A 16,057-nucleotide genomic window follows, 5' to 3' on the forward strand; every position below is an offset into this window, starting at 1 on the left:
TTCCATTGACTTCTCCTGGTTTGGGATGAGGTCTTAAGAGCTAGATGGTGCCATTTATGGAGAAGCTTGAGTTGGGGGCAGAGTGGCTTTGCACCATGCCATAGGGTTCTGCCTACTCAAAGTAGGGACCAGAATTTTGACTGGCCCTTATGCCCTGTGTGTATGTGTGTGTGTGTGGCAAATTCCATATTCCCACTTCTCTACACACTGCGTGCACACAAGGGCAGATGGAATCTAGCCCTATTACTATCTTTGATGCATTGGAATGGATATTAGAAGTTTTAGATTTTTTCTTCCATGGGGAAAAGGGGACAGTTTCGGAAAATGATTGTTTTGTAATATCACTTCTCATGTAAGGATGCTAAAAATTCTTTACAAATGGACGTTTCCAATAATATAACTATGGTAAAAATGTTTTTTTTTCTTTGTTTTGGGTTTTTTTTATTAACACCTCATACCTCCAGAATGGTTGCAGAAACTTTGCTCAAACTTCCCTAAAAAATTTACATTTGGAAGGAGACCTAGCATGAAGAACTTTAGGCCAAAAGTGTAAATCTTATCACTGTTATGAGTGTGTGAAAATGATAGATTAGAATGGAAAATGTGTTTCATCTTTAATAGACATTTCAAGTAGTGCAGCTGCTGTATTACACACAAGTAAGATTTAAGAAATGTTTGTTAAATATGAACTGGATATTATGGGATATACATAACTTTCCCCCCCCAAAATGTAAATACCGAAATTATAGATTTTCTAGATACAGATTGGATTGGATAATGTCCTGCCACCTGTGGAAAATAAAGGATATGAAAGCTTCTCATTACATCAACTGGAATTTAACTTCTATTGTTGCCATTGGTAAACTATTCAAAATAGGTCTAAAATACTTTTAAAATGCTAAAATCCATTTCAGTACTCAGATTAAACTCAGTATTCTATTAATATCAAAGTAAAAACATAAGTTGAAATTCATCGTTGTTAATTTGTGTGTAGCATGACAAAATATCAATAGTATTACATGGGATCTGATAAAATATTTTGCATCTGCTTGTGAATAACTTAAAAATCATTTTCCTCATAGTTAAAGTAACTTACATTTTATCATTCCTTTATATTCATAGGTAATTTTGAATTATGTGCATTTGTTTGCAAAGTTGGAAGGATAAGGACATATTTATTTTGATCTTTTTTGTTTGTGTTGGTTGTTTTTTTTTTTTTTTTTTGTTAAGTAAAGCTGAACAGGACCTGTCCACATTTACAGCTGTTAATTATGATAGGCTACTGGATTTTTTTGCAATATTAGAATATTGTTAATGTGGCCACATTTTTCAATTTATTTGTAAGTAATTCTAATACAGTGTCAACCAAATACTATGACGTGTAGCATAGAAATGACAACCATTGTAAAACAGCAATTCCAAATGTGTATTTATTTCAACCAAATGTTCTAGAAATGGAAAGTGTGTAAATTAATTTAAAAGATTGCCAAATGTCTTTAGTAAAGTTTCAAACATGAAAAAGTGTTTATTATTTAATACCGGGGGTGGGGGGGAACCTCCTTTAAGTCCAAGTCTAGATTATAACCATTTTAGGATTTATATCATACCCAAGTGTGTTGGACGATGCTTTGGCATTGCATACTCTTGTGCAGCTCTCATTAATTTTTCTCTTTTATCCCAGCTACAGTAGAATTTGTGCTATGTGTATTGGAAGGGAGAAAATACAACACTTTAATTTAACTTAATCAGCTTTGTTTTTATGTATTTGTATTTGAAAAGAATTGACATACTTTTAAGCCTGAAAATCCTAAAGAATATTTTTTCCATTGGCTTTTAACCAAACTTGATACTAAATATAACTGAAGCTTGTTTCATTAAATTTGATCATAAGAGAGTTTTTTTTTATTGCTAATCATTTGAGTGTATATTTTTAATTTGTATTGTGACAGACCCAGACCAGTGGGGTACAGGAGTCTGGTAGAGGGCAAATGTACTGGTCACTGGATGAGTAGTTTTCTGTTCCCTGAGTGACCAGAGCAGGGGCTGCATTAGAGTAATCAGGAATCTGCTAGAACCAGTTAAGGCAGGCTGGCTAATTAGGACACCTGGAGCCAATTAAGAAGAAACTGCTAGAATCAATTAAGGCAGGCTAATCAGGGCACCTGGGCTTTAAAAAGGAGCTCACTTCAGTTTGTGGTGCGAGTGTGAGGAGCTGGGAGCAAGAGGCGCAAGGAACTGAGAGGGTGTGCTGCTGGAGGACTGAGGAGCACAAGCGTTATCAGACACCAGGAGGAAGGTCCTGTGATGAGACTAAGGAAGGTGTTTGGAGGAGGCCATGGGGAAGTAGCCCAGGGAGTTGTAGCTGTCATGCAGCTGTTACAGGAGGCACTATAGACAGCTGCAGTCCACAGGGCCCTGGGCTGGAACCCAGAGTAGAGGGCGGGACTGGGTTCCCCCCAAACCTCCCAATTAACCTGGACTGTGGGTTCTTCCAGACGGGAAGTCCTCTGGGCTGTTCCCCAACCCACATGGTGAATCTCTGAGGCAAGAAAATCCGCCAATAAGCGCAGGACCCACCAAGATAGAGGAGGAACTTTGTCACAGTATATATTGCCTAGTATTGCTTATACAATATAATTTTTTAATTTTCTTTTGATGATATATACATATTACAGCAAAATGGTTGTATTATATTGGAAAAAACATAGTATGCTCAAATATTTTATACATGCATATATTAATACAGCTTGTGTTTACTCTCATTCTGTCATACACATAGTAAATCTCCAGAGTTTTGATGTGTTGGATATGGCAAGCCATGGCTAAATTATTTTGATTAATTAACTTTGTTTCGAGGTTCACTTAGGTTTAAGTGGTTGGTAAATGATGTGAAAAAGGATAAGTACCAATATTTCAAATCTGGTTAGAATGATGTGCATTTATTTTCTGAAAACTTTTTTCAGTATATATTTTGTGTGTAAACTGTTTAAATAAAAATTATCTTCACTGAAGTAATTCATAATACTGTATAAGCCTAATTTTAATATGCCTTTTTTTTAAAAAAAAAAGAGGGAGGTCTTAAGATAGTGTGGAAATTCATAAGGAGATGTTTGAGTTTGAGAGAGTGGCAATTTACTCCACTGACAAGTACCATATGATTGCATATGCATTACTCCCTAGAGAGGGAATTACCTCTTGCTGATTTTGGTGATCCTCCCTGGCTGACAGTGGAGTAACCTGAACCATGTCCCAAGGGAACTTGTCCTTAGCCAGAATAAATGGTGGGCCGGGGAGAGAGAGTCGAAAATCCATTGAAAATTTCTCGATTGAAAATCGATAGGGAGGGAGAGACAGAATGGGGATGTCGGGATTTCATTGGAGAGGAATTCTGGCATTTAAGGGTCTTTGGAAGTGGCGGTCAAGCAAAAAGGCAAGTCAGAAAATTAAATCTTTAAAGCTAAAGACAAGGAAAAATTCCTTAAACTGCCTTACCACTTTTGTCAGTCAACCAACATCAGTGGAAGTGTCTATTACCACTTTTGTTGCAAATGATCTTGAGGCCTGTCTAATTTGGTAGCAGACCTGAACTAATCTTCTGTTTGAACTGATCTTCAAAATGTCACCAACCCAAATTGGTGACCACAGATGCTCCCAAGCAAGGGTGGGAAGGCTAGGTTATTTAGCAATTTCACATCCAGGGCACTTGGGGCAAAATCCACAAAGGAACTTTAGTGCCTATATCAGGGATTTAGGCACCTAAGTCATAGTTTTAGGCCCCACTGCTATCTACAAAGCCCCCATTTTGTTGCCATCTAATCCCGAAATACCTAAACTCACTTGGTGCCTACATTTTTGCTGTAAAAGTCCCCTAGAGTTTCTGGTTCTGGGTGTGTGCACTGTTGCCTCAGGCAGGTTCCCAGATGCCTATCTCATGCCTAAACCCCAGCATGATCCACAAACCAGATGGAAATAGGCATTCTCCCACCTATCTTGTGGGATCTGATATAGTAGGACTTCATTCTCTCCCATTGAAGCTGTCCCACTTTAATTATTCAAAGAGCCACTGAAGCAGGGGAACTGGACCTTAGGTCTCCCATTTCTTAGATGGAGGCCCTAACTATCAGGCTATATAGGCATTCTTGCTATCTCTCTGTGGCTCAGTGACTATTTAAATATTTATCCAAAGTGGAACAGCTTCAAAAGGAGAGATTGAAGGAGCCCCACATTAGAATATCTTATCACATAGCTTAGTGGCTAGGGCACTCCCCGTAGAGGTGATAGACCCCATGTTCAATTGCTTTCTCTCCATTGTGTGTGCAGGGGAATTTAACTTGGTTCTCCCACATCTTGTGTGATTGTTCCAACAACTGGACCAAAAGTTTTGGGGAGGGCACCACTACCACTTCCTCCTCCTTCAGCCATTTTATGTGAAGGTTGGTGCCTGCCTAACTCATTCACGCAAGAAACAGTATACTCCAGAAGAAGGTTCACAGCTGCGAATTGCAAGTGGAGATAGGTGCCTACCTGCAACCCAGACTTTGGTGCCAGACTCAGAGGGGCAGAAGCTTAGGACACACTCCCTCATCAACATCTCCCATTGGATAGCATGCTGGATTTTGTGGATCCCATTTTTTGGCTCAGAGCCTGGGCCCCTACCCAGGCTTTATAGATCCCATTGGTATTCTGGTGATTCCTAGGTAGCTTAAACATTAGGCATTGCAATGCCTAAGTCCCTTTGTGGATCTGGGTCTCAGAGACCTGGTAACTCAAAGATGGTCCTTATGCAAACAAGCACTCAGGCCACCATATTTTGCATGCAGTTGGATAGAAGTCTATATTGGATCTCCAAATGTTCTTAGAAGCAAAATAATGACTATATCCCATTGTATACAATGCAAAGGTATTTTTAAATCTTTAATGTATATAATAGTTACCATAAATGCTTGTTTTCCAGTAGCTAATTATTATAATTTTTACAATAGAATGGGGCTCCAACATACACATACAGAGATACCATTTGTTTCCCCAAAGATGCAACATGTGGATGTACTGAACAGTTGGAAGGAACGGGGAACATGTGCTTAAATAGACAAGCTTTTCAGGGAGACAGATACCTGCGTAAGGGGTAGCATGAAAGAAGATATGAAGGTGACATAGTGAGAAAAGGGAACCAGGGAGGTGATAAGATAGGCAAGTGGATGGCTTAGAGGCGGGAGTAGGTATGAAACAGTGGCAGTGACAGAAGAGAAAGGGGCAGGATAAATGTGCACACTGGGAAAGACATTGCTGGGAGGAGCTCAGCCAGCAACAGCTGGCTGGAGCTGAGAACTGCAGCTGTAGTAGGGAACTGTGAACAGTGATGATGCCATCAGTGCCAAAGTGATTTTTACAGCTTTCACTCTGGACGTTCTCTCCCCTCTAATGATTGTTCATTCCTTCTGCCCCCTCCCTCACAGCGTTTCTACTTCAGCTTCACACACTCTGTTTTCCACTTCTCCTTTTTCCTTACCCCGGCCATGCCTATCTTTTCAGTGAATTTGCTCCCAACAAACCACCACCCCAAAATATTTTTAGAAAGATCATGGCATTAAAATTACATTTGAAAACCATCATTCTGCTTGTATGTAATACTCCTTTCCCCTACCCTTTGTCTTGTCCGTTTAGATTGTAAGCTCTTTAGAGCAGTGACTGTCTCTTATTCTGTGTTTATACAGGGCTGAGCACAATAGGGACCCAGTATCAGCTGGGGTCCTAGGTGTTACTATAGTACAAACAGTACAGGATATTTACTGCAGTATTCCTTCCATGCACCAGAAGAATTTCCATGGATGCCTGGGGTCTGGAAGCCCCTGTTGGCCAGAGCACCCTCTGCTCCCTAGCCTGCAAGAGTCCCCTGCCTGGGACATACTCCAGGCAGGTGGCCCCAGCAAGACACAGACAGACGAGCTGTAACCCTCATGTCCCTACCCCTAGGACCACCAGAATTACCACAGGCCACAGGTTCTTCTGGCCCTGGGGCAATACCCAGAATGCATGTGAAAGAGCCTGTGCAGGCAGAGTAACTACTTCCCATGGGGGTGCCTGTACATCAGCCTCAAGAGGCGAATAGGAGGGAATACCCCCACACACACACCTGCACAGGGAGAGGCCACACCCCCTCGCTCTTCATCCCTCCTTCCTTCCTTGTTCTTCCAGTCTGGCAGCAGTAGTAGGAATTGGAGCAGGAGACTCAGCTAGTGAGAGGAATTCTTATTCCTTTACCTTATAACCTCATGTGTCCCACAGTTTGAAACTCAATGCATTACACTATATACTTGAAATCGGGAACATCTTGGTTGAAATAGTGCAAATAGAGAGGATATCTCACTCCATTATCTACATTTTCAAAATAGACTATCTTATCTAGCATATTTTTGATTTGTCATGAGGTGGGTGGGTGGCAGTGTTGTTTTATAAAGCAAAGTTTAGACAGACTTGGTGGTGTCTGTTTTTGATAGGTTTCAGAGTAGCAGCCGTGTTAGTCTGTATCCACCAAAAGAACAGGAGTACTTGTGGCACCTTAGAGACTAACAAATTTATTAGAGCATAAGCTTTCGTGGGCTACAGCCCACTTCTTCGGATGCATATAGAGTGGAACATATATTGAGGAGATATATATACACACATACAGAGAGCATGAACAGGTGGGAGTTGTCGTATCAACTCTGAGAGGCCAATTAAGTAAGAGAAAAAAACTTTTGAAGTGATAATCAAGATAGCCCAGTACAGACAGTTTAATAAGAAGTGTGAGAATACTTACAAGGGGAGATAGATTCAATGTTTGTAATGGCTCAGCCATTCCCAGTCCTTATTCAATCCACTTCAGCAGGTGGGTATTACAGAAAAAAGATTGACAGAGCCAGACGAGTACCCAGAAGTCACCTCCTACAAGACAGGCCCAACAAAGAAAATAACAGAACACCACTAGCTGTCACCTTCAGCCCCCAACTAAAACCTCTCCAGCACATCTTCAGAGATCTACAACCTATCCTGAAAGATGATCCTTTACTCTCACAGATCTTGGGAGACAGACTTGTCCTCGCTTACAGACAACCCCCCAATCTAAAGCAAATACTCACCAGCAACCACACATCACTGAACAAAAACACTGACCTAGGAACCTATCCTTGTAACAAAGCCTGATGCCAACTCTGTCCACAAATCTACTCAAGTAACATCATCATAGGACCTAATCACATCAGCCATACCATCAGGGGCTCGTTCACCTGCACATCTACCAATGTGATATATGCCATCATGTGCCAGCAATGCCCCTCTGCCATGTACATTGGCCAAACCGGACAGTCTCTACGCAAAAGAATTAATGGACACATCTGACATCAGGAATCATAATACTCAAAAACCAGTGGGAGAACACTTTAACCTGTCTGGCCATTCAATGACAAACCTGCGGGTGGCTATCTTACAACAGAAAAACTTCAAAAACAGACTCCAACGAGAGACTGCTGAGCTGGAATTGATATGCAAACTAGATACAATCAACTCAGGATTGAATAAGGACTGGGAATGGCTGAGCCATTACAAACATTGAATCTATCTCCCCTTGTAAGTATTCTCACACTTCTTATCAAACTGTACTGGGCTATCTTGATTATCACTTCAAAAGTTTTTTTCTTACTTAATTGGCCTCTTAGAGTTGGTAAGACAACTCCCACCTGTTCATGCTCTCTATGTGTGTATATATATCTCCTCAATATATGCTCCACTATATATGCATCCAAAGAAGTGGGCTGTAGCCCATGAAAGCTTATGCTCTAATAAATTTGTTAGTCTCTAAGGTGCCACAAGTACTCCTGTTTTTTTTTGGTTTTGATAGTTCATGTTTGAGTTATACTGCCATCTGGTGGCTCTGTGAACGTAAGGCAAGTCTTAAATGGTGTAGCTTATGTGATTTTGGTATACTTATTCCTGTTTTTTCCACTTTCCTGAGCTTAATTTGAATTCTGTTCTCTTTTTCTTGTTGATGTTGGAAAATGGTGACACTGTGTTATAGAAAAGGAATATAGATGGGGAGTTAAATCTCTACAGTATCTTACAGACAAGCCTAGCATTGTGAAAGAACAATGAAAAATTCAAATTATAAAACAAAGAAGATATTTGAATTAAAACAAAAAGACAAAGTTTGTGCCCAGAGAATTTTTCTGTCTAACTCTAGAACAAAGACGAAAACAAACTATGTTAGGCTTGATAGTGCAGTTAGAACACTGAAAAGAAAAAGGCAAGGAATCTAAGGACCTTTAAGATTTGCAATTACATTCACTAATTGAGAGACGGTTGTTGTTTACAAAAAATTTTAATTCCCCATATGCACACACACAGGGTATGAAATTTTCAAAAAGGCTTGACTTAGCAGTGCAGCTCCCACTGACTTTCAGTGGGATTTATGTTCCTAAGTCCTTTAGGTGGTTTTGGAAAAAACTCACCCTCAATTCTTTCATTCCAGGAGTTATGTTTTTCCAGTATAATATATATTGCCATAATTGGTTCTCCAAAACCGTGTGCTGAGGTGTTAGGAGAGAATAAATAACTTGCAGATTTTGGACCTGATCTTGCAGTATTTATCCAGTTGGCTTTAATAGGAGTTTGGTCTAAATAAAGACCATAGGATCAGACTCTTTATTTATATTTGTGTTCCTAGAGTCAGATTTTTAAAGCCAGAAGGGCTTTAGGTCTGATCTCCTGTATAACACAGGCTGTAGAATTTCACCCAGTTGCCATGTACTGAGCCCAGTACTCAATGTACATAGGCCAAATGTGCTTGAAGACTTACCTAATCGCTGGAGCTGGTGGGGAATTTTTTGACAAAACGTTTTTGGCCAAAAAATGCAGATTAATTGAAACCCAGTACTGTTCTTGGGAAAGGGTCAGTTTTGACCAATTTCACAATTCAAGTAAATGCTCAAAAAAAGTTTTGAATTGTTAAAATGTCCTGTTTTGACATTTTCCAAGTGAAAAGTTTCAGCTTTTCAGTTCAAAATGACTTTTCCTTTTGGAATTTAACTTAATTTATATTTAAAAAAAAATTTAAAAAGTGGAGAAAAAAGATTGAAATGATCTGATTGACCCAGACCAATTTGTTTTGGTTTATTTGTTTGTAGAAGATTGCAGGATTTTGACTTTTCATCCCAATTTGAGATGGGGGCGGGGAGAAATTCCAAATGTGAAAATTCTCAAGGGACACAAAACTGTTTCCTGCCAAGCCCCACTAATTGTATAAAGACAGATAAAGGCTGATTGGGTCGATTAACCAATACCCCTGTGTATATAGGATTTATAATGAGATATCTTACATTAGTGGAACAGTAATTTAACTCTGTTTAAGTGGAGTTACTCCTGAATTACACTAGTATGAGGTCAGAATTGGATACAAACTCTGTATGGAAGATAGTCATCACTTAAGCAAAACAAATTGCTTTCATTCTAGTATTCTGTTCAGTTCACATACTGGCCTTCTCAGCTTGGTATCTTGGCTCCGGTCTACACTACGCATTTAGGTCAAATTTAGCAGCGTTACATTGATTTAGCCCTGCACCTGTCCACACGACGAAGCTGTTTTTTTCGACTTAAAGGGCTGTTAAAATCGATTTCTGTACTCCTCCCCTAATGAGGGGATTAGCGCTGAAATCGACCTTGCCAGGTCGAATTTGGGGTCGTGTGGTCACAATTTGACGGTATTGGCCTCCGGGAGCCATCCCAGAGTGCTCCATTGTGACTGCTCTGGACAGCGCTTTCAACTCAGATGCACTGGCCAGGTAGACCGAGAAAGGTCCGCAAACTTTTGAATCTCATTTCCTGTTTGGCCAGCATGGCAAGCTGCAGGTGAGTGCAGATCTCATCAGCAGAGGTGACCATGATGGAGTCCTAGAATCGCAAAAGAGCTCCAGCATGGACCAAACGGGAGGTATGGGATCTGATCGCTGTATGGGAAGACGAAAAAATCTCTAAGGGCATGAAGGACAGAGGCCATAACAGGAACTCGCAGCAGTGCCGAGGGAGCGTCGACTGACGACGTGGCTTACAGGGAATTAAAATCAACAAAGGGGGTGGATTTGCATCAAGGAGAAACACACACAACTGTCTCACAGAATGGCTCCCTCAAGGATTGAACTCAAAACCTTGGGTTTAGAGGCCAATGCTCAAAACAGTGAACTATCCCTCTCCCCACTATTCCAGGCAGGACTGAATCTCCATTAAACTTTTCAAGGTGCCTTGACAGATCTCACCGAAATGATTGTCAGCTGTTGATTTCACAGAGGGAGGGAGCGGGGAGCAAATGAATACAAAACATATCTGGTCTCTTTTCTTGTTTTGATCACTCCATCTCTCTTATACATCTTAGGCTGGCAACAGCCAGTGCAGTACGACTGCTAGCCATCGCCGTCTCCTGGCTGCTTGCCAGAAGACAGTGCAGTACGACTGCAGGCAGGACTGAATCTCTAGGAGACGAAACTTAAAAAGAGAATGATGTGGAGTCACTCCCATTTATGTCCAGGTGCTTCTGACAGACCTCACCGAGGTCTGCCAGGAGCACCCCTGTCTGCCCAGGCACCCCTAACTGACCTCACCTAGGTCGGCTAAAAGAGCACCCAGAAGATGATGATGACGATGGTCACCAATCGTAATGCACTGTCTGCTGCCAAAAGGCAATGACCTGTTGCTGTGTAGCAATGCAGTACCATGTCTGCCAGCACCCAGGAGATGTACGGTGACGGTGAGCTGAGTGGGCTCCATGCTTGCCGTGGTATGGCGTCTGCATGGGTAACCCATGAGAAAAGGCTAGAAACGATTGTCGGCTGTTGCTTTCACGGAGGGAGGGAGGGAAGAGGGAACCTGACGACACATACCCAGAACTACCTGCGACAACGTTTTTGATCTGTCAGGCACTGGGATCTCAACCCAGAATTCCAATGGGCGGCGGAGACTGCAGGAACTGTGGGATAGCTACCACAGTGCAATGCTCCAGAAGTCGACGCTAGCCTCGGTACTGTGGACGCACTTCGCCAAGTTAATGGTCTTAAGTGGGGACACACACAATCAACTGTATAAAATTGTTTTCTAACAAATCGACTTCTATAAATTCGACCTAATTTCGTAGTGTAGACATGCCCTTGGTATCTGCTCCCTTTAAAAATTTCATTACACCATTGTTCAGGTACAACGTTGTTCAAGCCTTATCTTTAGAAAGCTGGAGACAAATGAGTAAGACCAATTCACTAAAGAAACTAGTGGAAAAGTTTGAGAAGTGGAGGATTAATGTTGTATCTAATTTATAGATTCTTGGGGTGAAATCCTGGGTCCATTTAAATCTATGGGAGTTTTACCATTGACTTCAATGGGGCCAGAATTCCCTCCATAGATTTTTAAGGCCAAAGGGCACCATTATCCTAATTTAATCTGATTTCATCCATAGTACAGGCCATAGGATTTCACCCAGTGATTCATGAATCTAGCCAGTAATTTTTGGTTGAACTAGAGCATATCTTTTAGAAAGTCATTTAGGTCCAGATCCATAAAGGTGTTTAAACTCCTAACTTCCATTCTGATGGGGGGGTATCTCTCCTGTTGAAGGTGTTCCAGTGAGCCATTGGGGCAAGGGAATTGGGTCTCCCCCTCCCACGAGTGTTCTAACCACCTAGCTATGGAGCAGGGGTGGCCAAACTGCGGCTCACGAGCCACAGGGCTCTTTTACAGTTAAAAAGTGGCTTGTGGCGCCCCTCCCACTCCACCCCCATTCTCTGCTTACCAGACTGCAGGGTAGGGGGCAGCTCGGGCTTCTGCCCTATGGTGGGGTTAGGGGCTTCTGCCAGAGATGACTGGTGCCTGCTGAGAGAGTGTAGGGGGGGAACAATTTAAAGGTTTGCCACCCACCCAACAGCTTGAGTGTCACACCCCCAGACATCCTCACCCTCAGTGGCCCCTCTCTGCAGGTCCCAGGTGTTAGCTCCATATGGAGAAGCAGCGGTAAACAGCTGGGAGCTGCAGGGAGGGGACACTGCTTTAGCTCCTCGAGGAGAGGCAACAGCAAAAGCAGCAGCACTCCCCTGCAGCTCCCAGCTGTTTGCCGCTGCCTCACCCCATGGACGCAGCTCCCAGCTTGCCAGCTCCAGCAGCTGCCATGCGTGGAGAGGTCCTGGCGCTACCATGTGACCGAGCGCAGCCAGGAAACTCTGGGAAGGGGGGGTTTGCACATGACTCCACGTGCTCCCCTCCCTCCCCCCCCTCATCATCTCTGGTTTCTGCCCAGCAGGGAGAGATTCTCAAGACTTTAGCCCTGCAGGGTGCACCTGCCAGGGCTCGAGGCTTCAGCAGGAGGGGGCTGAAACCTCGAGCCCCAGCAGGTGTGCCCTGGCTCTCAAACTTCTGAAGATTGTTGTATGTGACTTGGAGGGTCAGTAAGTTTGGCCACCCCTGCTATAGAGACACTCTCATGCTTGTGCTCTCTCTCTCGCTCTTCTGGAGCAATGGCTCTTCCATTATTTAGCCACTGTGGAACAGCTTCAACAGGAAAGACAGAGGGAGCCGAACATCAGAATATCCCTTAGACCTGTTCAATTTTCTGAGCAGTGAGATCCCCAACTGGTCAATTCCATTCTCCACAGAAGGAGGGCGGAATTGAGCTTGGGTATCGTACACTCCTGATGACTACTCTTACTAGTGGGTTATAAGGTGGGTGGTGCCAGCATCTCTTCTGGCCATTTTGCATGGAGGTTAGTGTCTGCCTAACTCATTCTTGCTAGAAACAGTTTAGGTGCCTAAGTCCCCCGCCTGTTTTGTTTGAGCTTGCCCGGGGAGCTCGATCTGGTAAGGAATGCCCCAGTTTGTGCATCACTCTGGATGCCTAGAGTGGAGCAGTAGTGTGCAGAAGCAGTCACCCAGGGTTCAGGAATACCTGTGGTGCCTGATCCTGGGATTTAGGTGCCTAAAGCATAAGATAGTTGCCTAAATCCCATTTTTGAATCTATCAAGGCCAGTGCATAAAGTTAAGCATGTACATGCGTTTTTGAAGGATTGGGGCCTTGGCTATCAATAATGACCTTGTAAGTCTTTTTTAGATTAATCATTGTCCCTCACCCCAAAAGTAGAGCCTATGGTTTTTATGTATGAGGGAGGGATGACAGAGACTGTAAAAATGCAGAAACAGAATCTCTTTAGGGAAGATTGTGTCTATTTTGCTTTTCTTCTTCTCTCTTTTTGAAAGGAAACTTGTTTTGATGGGACACTTTACTTCAAGAATATAAAGTCAGCTCCAGCAAGCTATCTTCACCTTTGGGAGGGCTGCACATAAGCACAGTTCCTGACCTAAATTCTTGGGGGACGGCAATTGCAAAGTCATGGGAAAGGTCTGGAGTTTGACAATCTCAGCAACAGCAGTTTCAGGGGGAGAGTATTTTGTTGCTGCTTTTTCCTTTAGAAATCTTTTGAGGGTTGTGGGTTTTTTTTTTTTGGGGGGGGGGGGGGGGGGCATTGTTAAGCTTGACTTCCCTGGATTAAATTGGTTAGTGACAAATATCCATTTCTTATTTAAACCAGCCATAATAATAGAATGCTTATTGGCAATATGATGTAGTGATGGCAGATAACACACCAAAACAGTCTTTCTACTAGCCTTTTTAAAATCCCCCCCAAAAATAAAATAAAATAAAGGGCTTGGAGACTGATCTAATCTGTCTCCCTTGTGGTAAAACCTAGTTCTTGGTTGGGTCACATTTGTAGGGTATCTTGCACTGATGTTTTAGCTGATTTGTGGATATAAATAGAGGATTTTGCTCTCCAGAGCTGGTACTCTGGAACCTTTCACCAGAATTAAATTCCCTTTTAAAAAGAAAAACGTCTGTAAATAATGGATGTTTATTAATATTGGAAAAGGATATTTTTTTAAAAAAAGCCTATTGCATTTCAAATAAGTTTTGCTGCATGAAGTGTAATATAATTATGAGTAATGGGAGGAAATTAAAAATAATTTCAACTTCCTGGAAATGAGATCTATTAGAAGGGGGAATAAGATTCCTAGGGAAGCTGTGGAAGCCTCATTATATGGCTTATTTAAAACTAGATTAGACAAAGTGCTTGAAGGGAACAACCCTGGGCTGATCCCAGCGGGTTGGGAGGGGGTGTAGAGTAGCTGACCTGAGAGATGTTTTTTGCTCCTGATTTCTTTTATTCTATGATGTGGTGACTCTGGGAAAATTTCCACAGTTCTTGCCGCCTATTGAATGAGTACTGTACAGGTGTGGGTCATGATGCTTCTCTGTGGGCCTGGCTTTGTAGGGGGTGCAGAGCTATCAAGAATTTTCAGAATTTTTGGTGGACTTAATGTGTCATGAAGTTGACAGAAATAGTTTGGAGAGACATTTCCTTTGAATGCTGAGGTACTTTACCTGTGTGCTCTGGAACAAGACCATGGTAGGATTTTAGTTGGGCTGGAACTCCTACTTCACAGTTTGTTTAAACTTGTGATTCTAAAGGGTCAGTCTTAGCTGCTTCAGCTAGCCCCTCTTGTGTCTTGTTTGCACACACTAGGAGTACTATGACATTACCCAGGGTGCAATCTGGACTGATGGACAATTGTGTCCCCTCACTTCTCCAACCTGGAGTGCCTTTTACACTGCTTTGCTGTGAGAGCAACCACTCCTGGTCTGCCTCCAGCATGTAAATCACACCCAGCTATACTGTAGGAATGCTGTAGCCAGCCACTAATGAATTACACTGCAGTACAACACCAGCAAACTCCCAGTTCCAGTTTCCCCCCAAAAAATATGCATCTTGTACTGCCCAGCACCCTCCTGGACAATACAAGAGCTGACATGGGAAATAACCTAATTTCTTATTTAAGGAACCTCAGTTTTATATATCTTAGAAAGTAAAAGGACAAAGTAATTGCACAAACAGGTGCAAGGGTTTAAAATTGATAAAGAGATCATCATAATCCTTCCTTTAAAAAGAAGATTAATATTGATATATTTCTGACTGGGAAGGGTTTGATAAATTCTTACATATAAAACCAGAGAGTTTTAATTCCATTGTTACTTTCTAAAGCTCTGGTAGTTAAAATTATTAAATAATATCGACAAATATTAAAGTCCATCATTTCATTAATAGAAAATGATATGCACAAATCAGGAGGTCATCTAATCCAAACCCCTGCTCAAAGCAGGACCAATCCCCAGGCAGATTTTTGCCCCAGATCTCTAAATGGTCCCTCTCAAGGATTGAGCTCACAAGCCTGGGTTTAGCAGGCCAATGCTCAAACCACTGAACTATCTCTCCCCCTTGTTATCCAAAATGGAGTTTCCCAAATACTGCAGTCCAAGTACACTGGTTTAGCTAGAATAGTAAAACAAATTTATTAGCTACAAAAATATAGGTTTTAAGTGATCACAGGTAATGAAACATAAAAGTCAGAATTGGTTACAAAGAAATAAAAGGTAAAGCACAACTAATACATAACTTAATAAGCTAAGTCAATTCAAAGCAAAAGTCTATCTCACCACAAGTTTCAACAGTCTTACTGTCTGTATCCTTGAGTCAGGATCCCCCCCAGTCTAATGCTGCTTCCTTTTTCCTTCAAGTGTTGTTGATGCCACTGGTAGAGAGAAAGGGAGAAATTATTTGGGGCATCTGTTCACGCCTCTTATAGCCCTTACTCTTGCGCAAGAATAATGTCCAGCTGATGTTTAGGTGACAGAAAGTCTGTGTGGATAGGAACCTCAAGTTGCTTCTTTATCAAAATGTACTCTTTGCCCACACCCTCTTTCCTGCCAAAGAGTGGCCACTTAATCAGGTGATGATCCATTTGATCTCATTGACATCTAGCTAGCCTTTTGTCTCTGGGGAACTGGGTGACTACCCTCCAGAGCACTTGGAATCTGTCTCATTAATGTCACACATGGAATTTTATAACTTTATGCACAGTGATGTCACACATATTTTACTAGGACAATAATCTGCAAATTATGAGCTTTCAAATATTACCTTACAAGATTTACCATAATCCAAT

The sequence above is a fragment of the Malaclemys terrapin genome, chromosome 3 (assembly GCF_027887155.1).
Source record: "Malaclemys terrapin pileata isolate rMalTer1 chromosome 3, rMalTer1.hap1, whole genome shotgun sequence".
Classification (NCBI taxonomy): domain Eukaryota; kingdom Metazoa; phylum Chordata; order Testudines; family Emydidae; genus Malaclemys; species Malaclemys terrapin.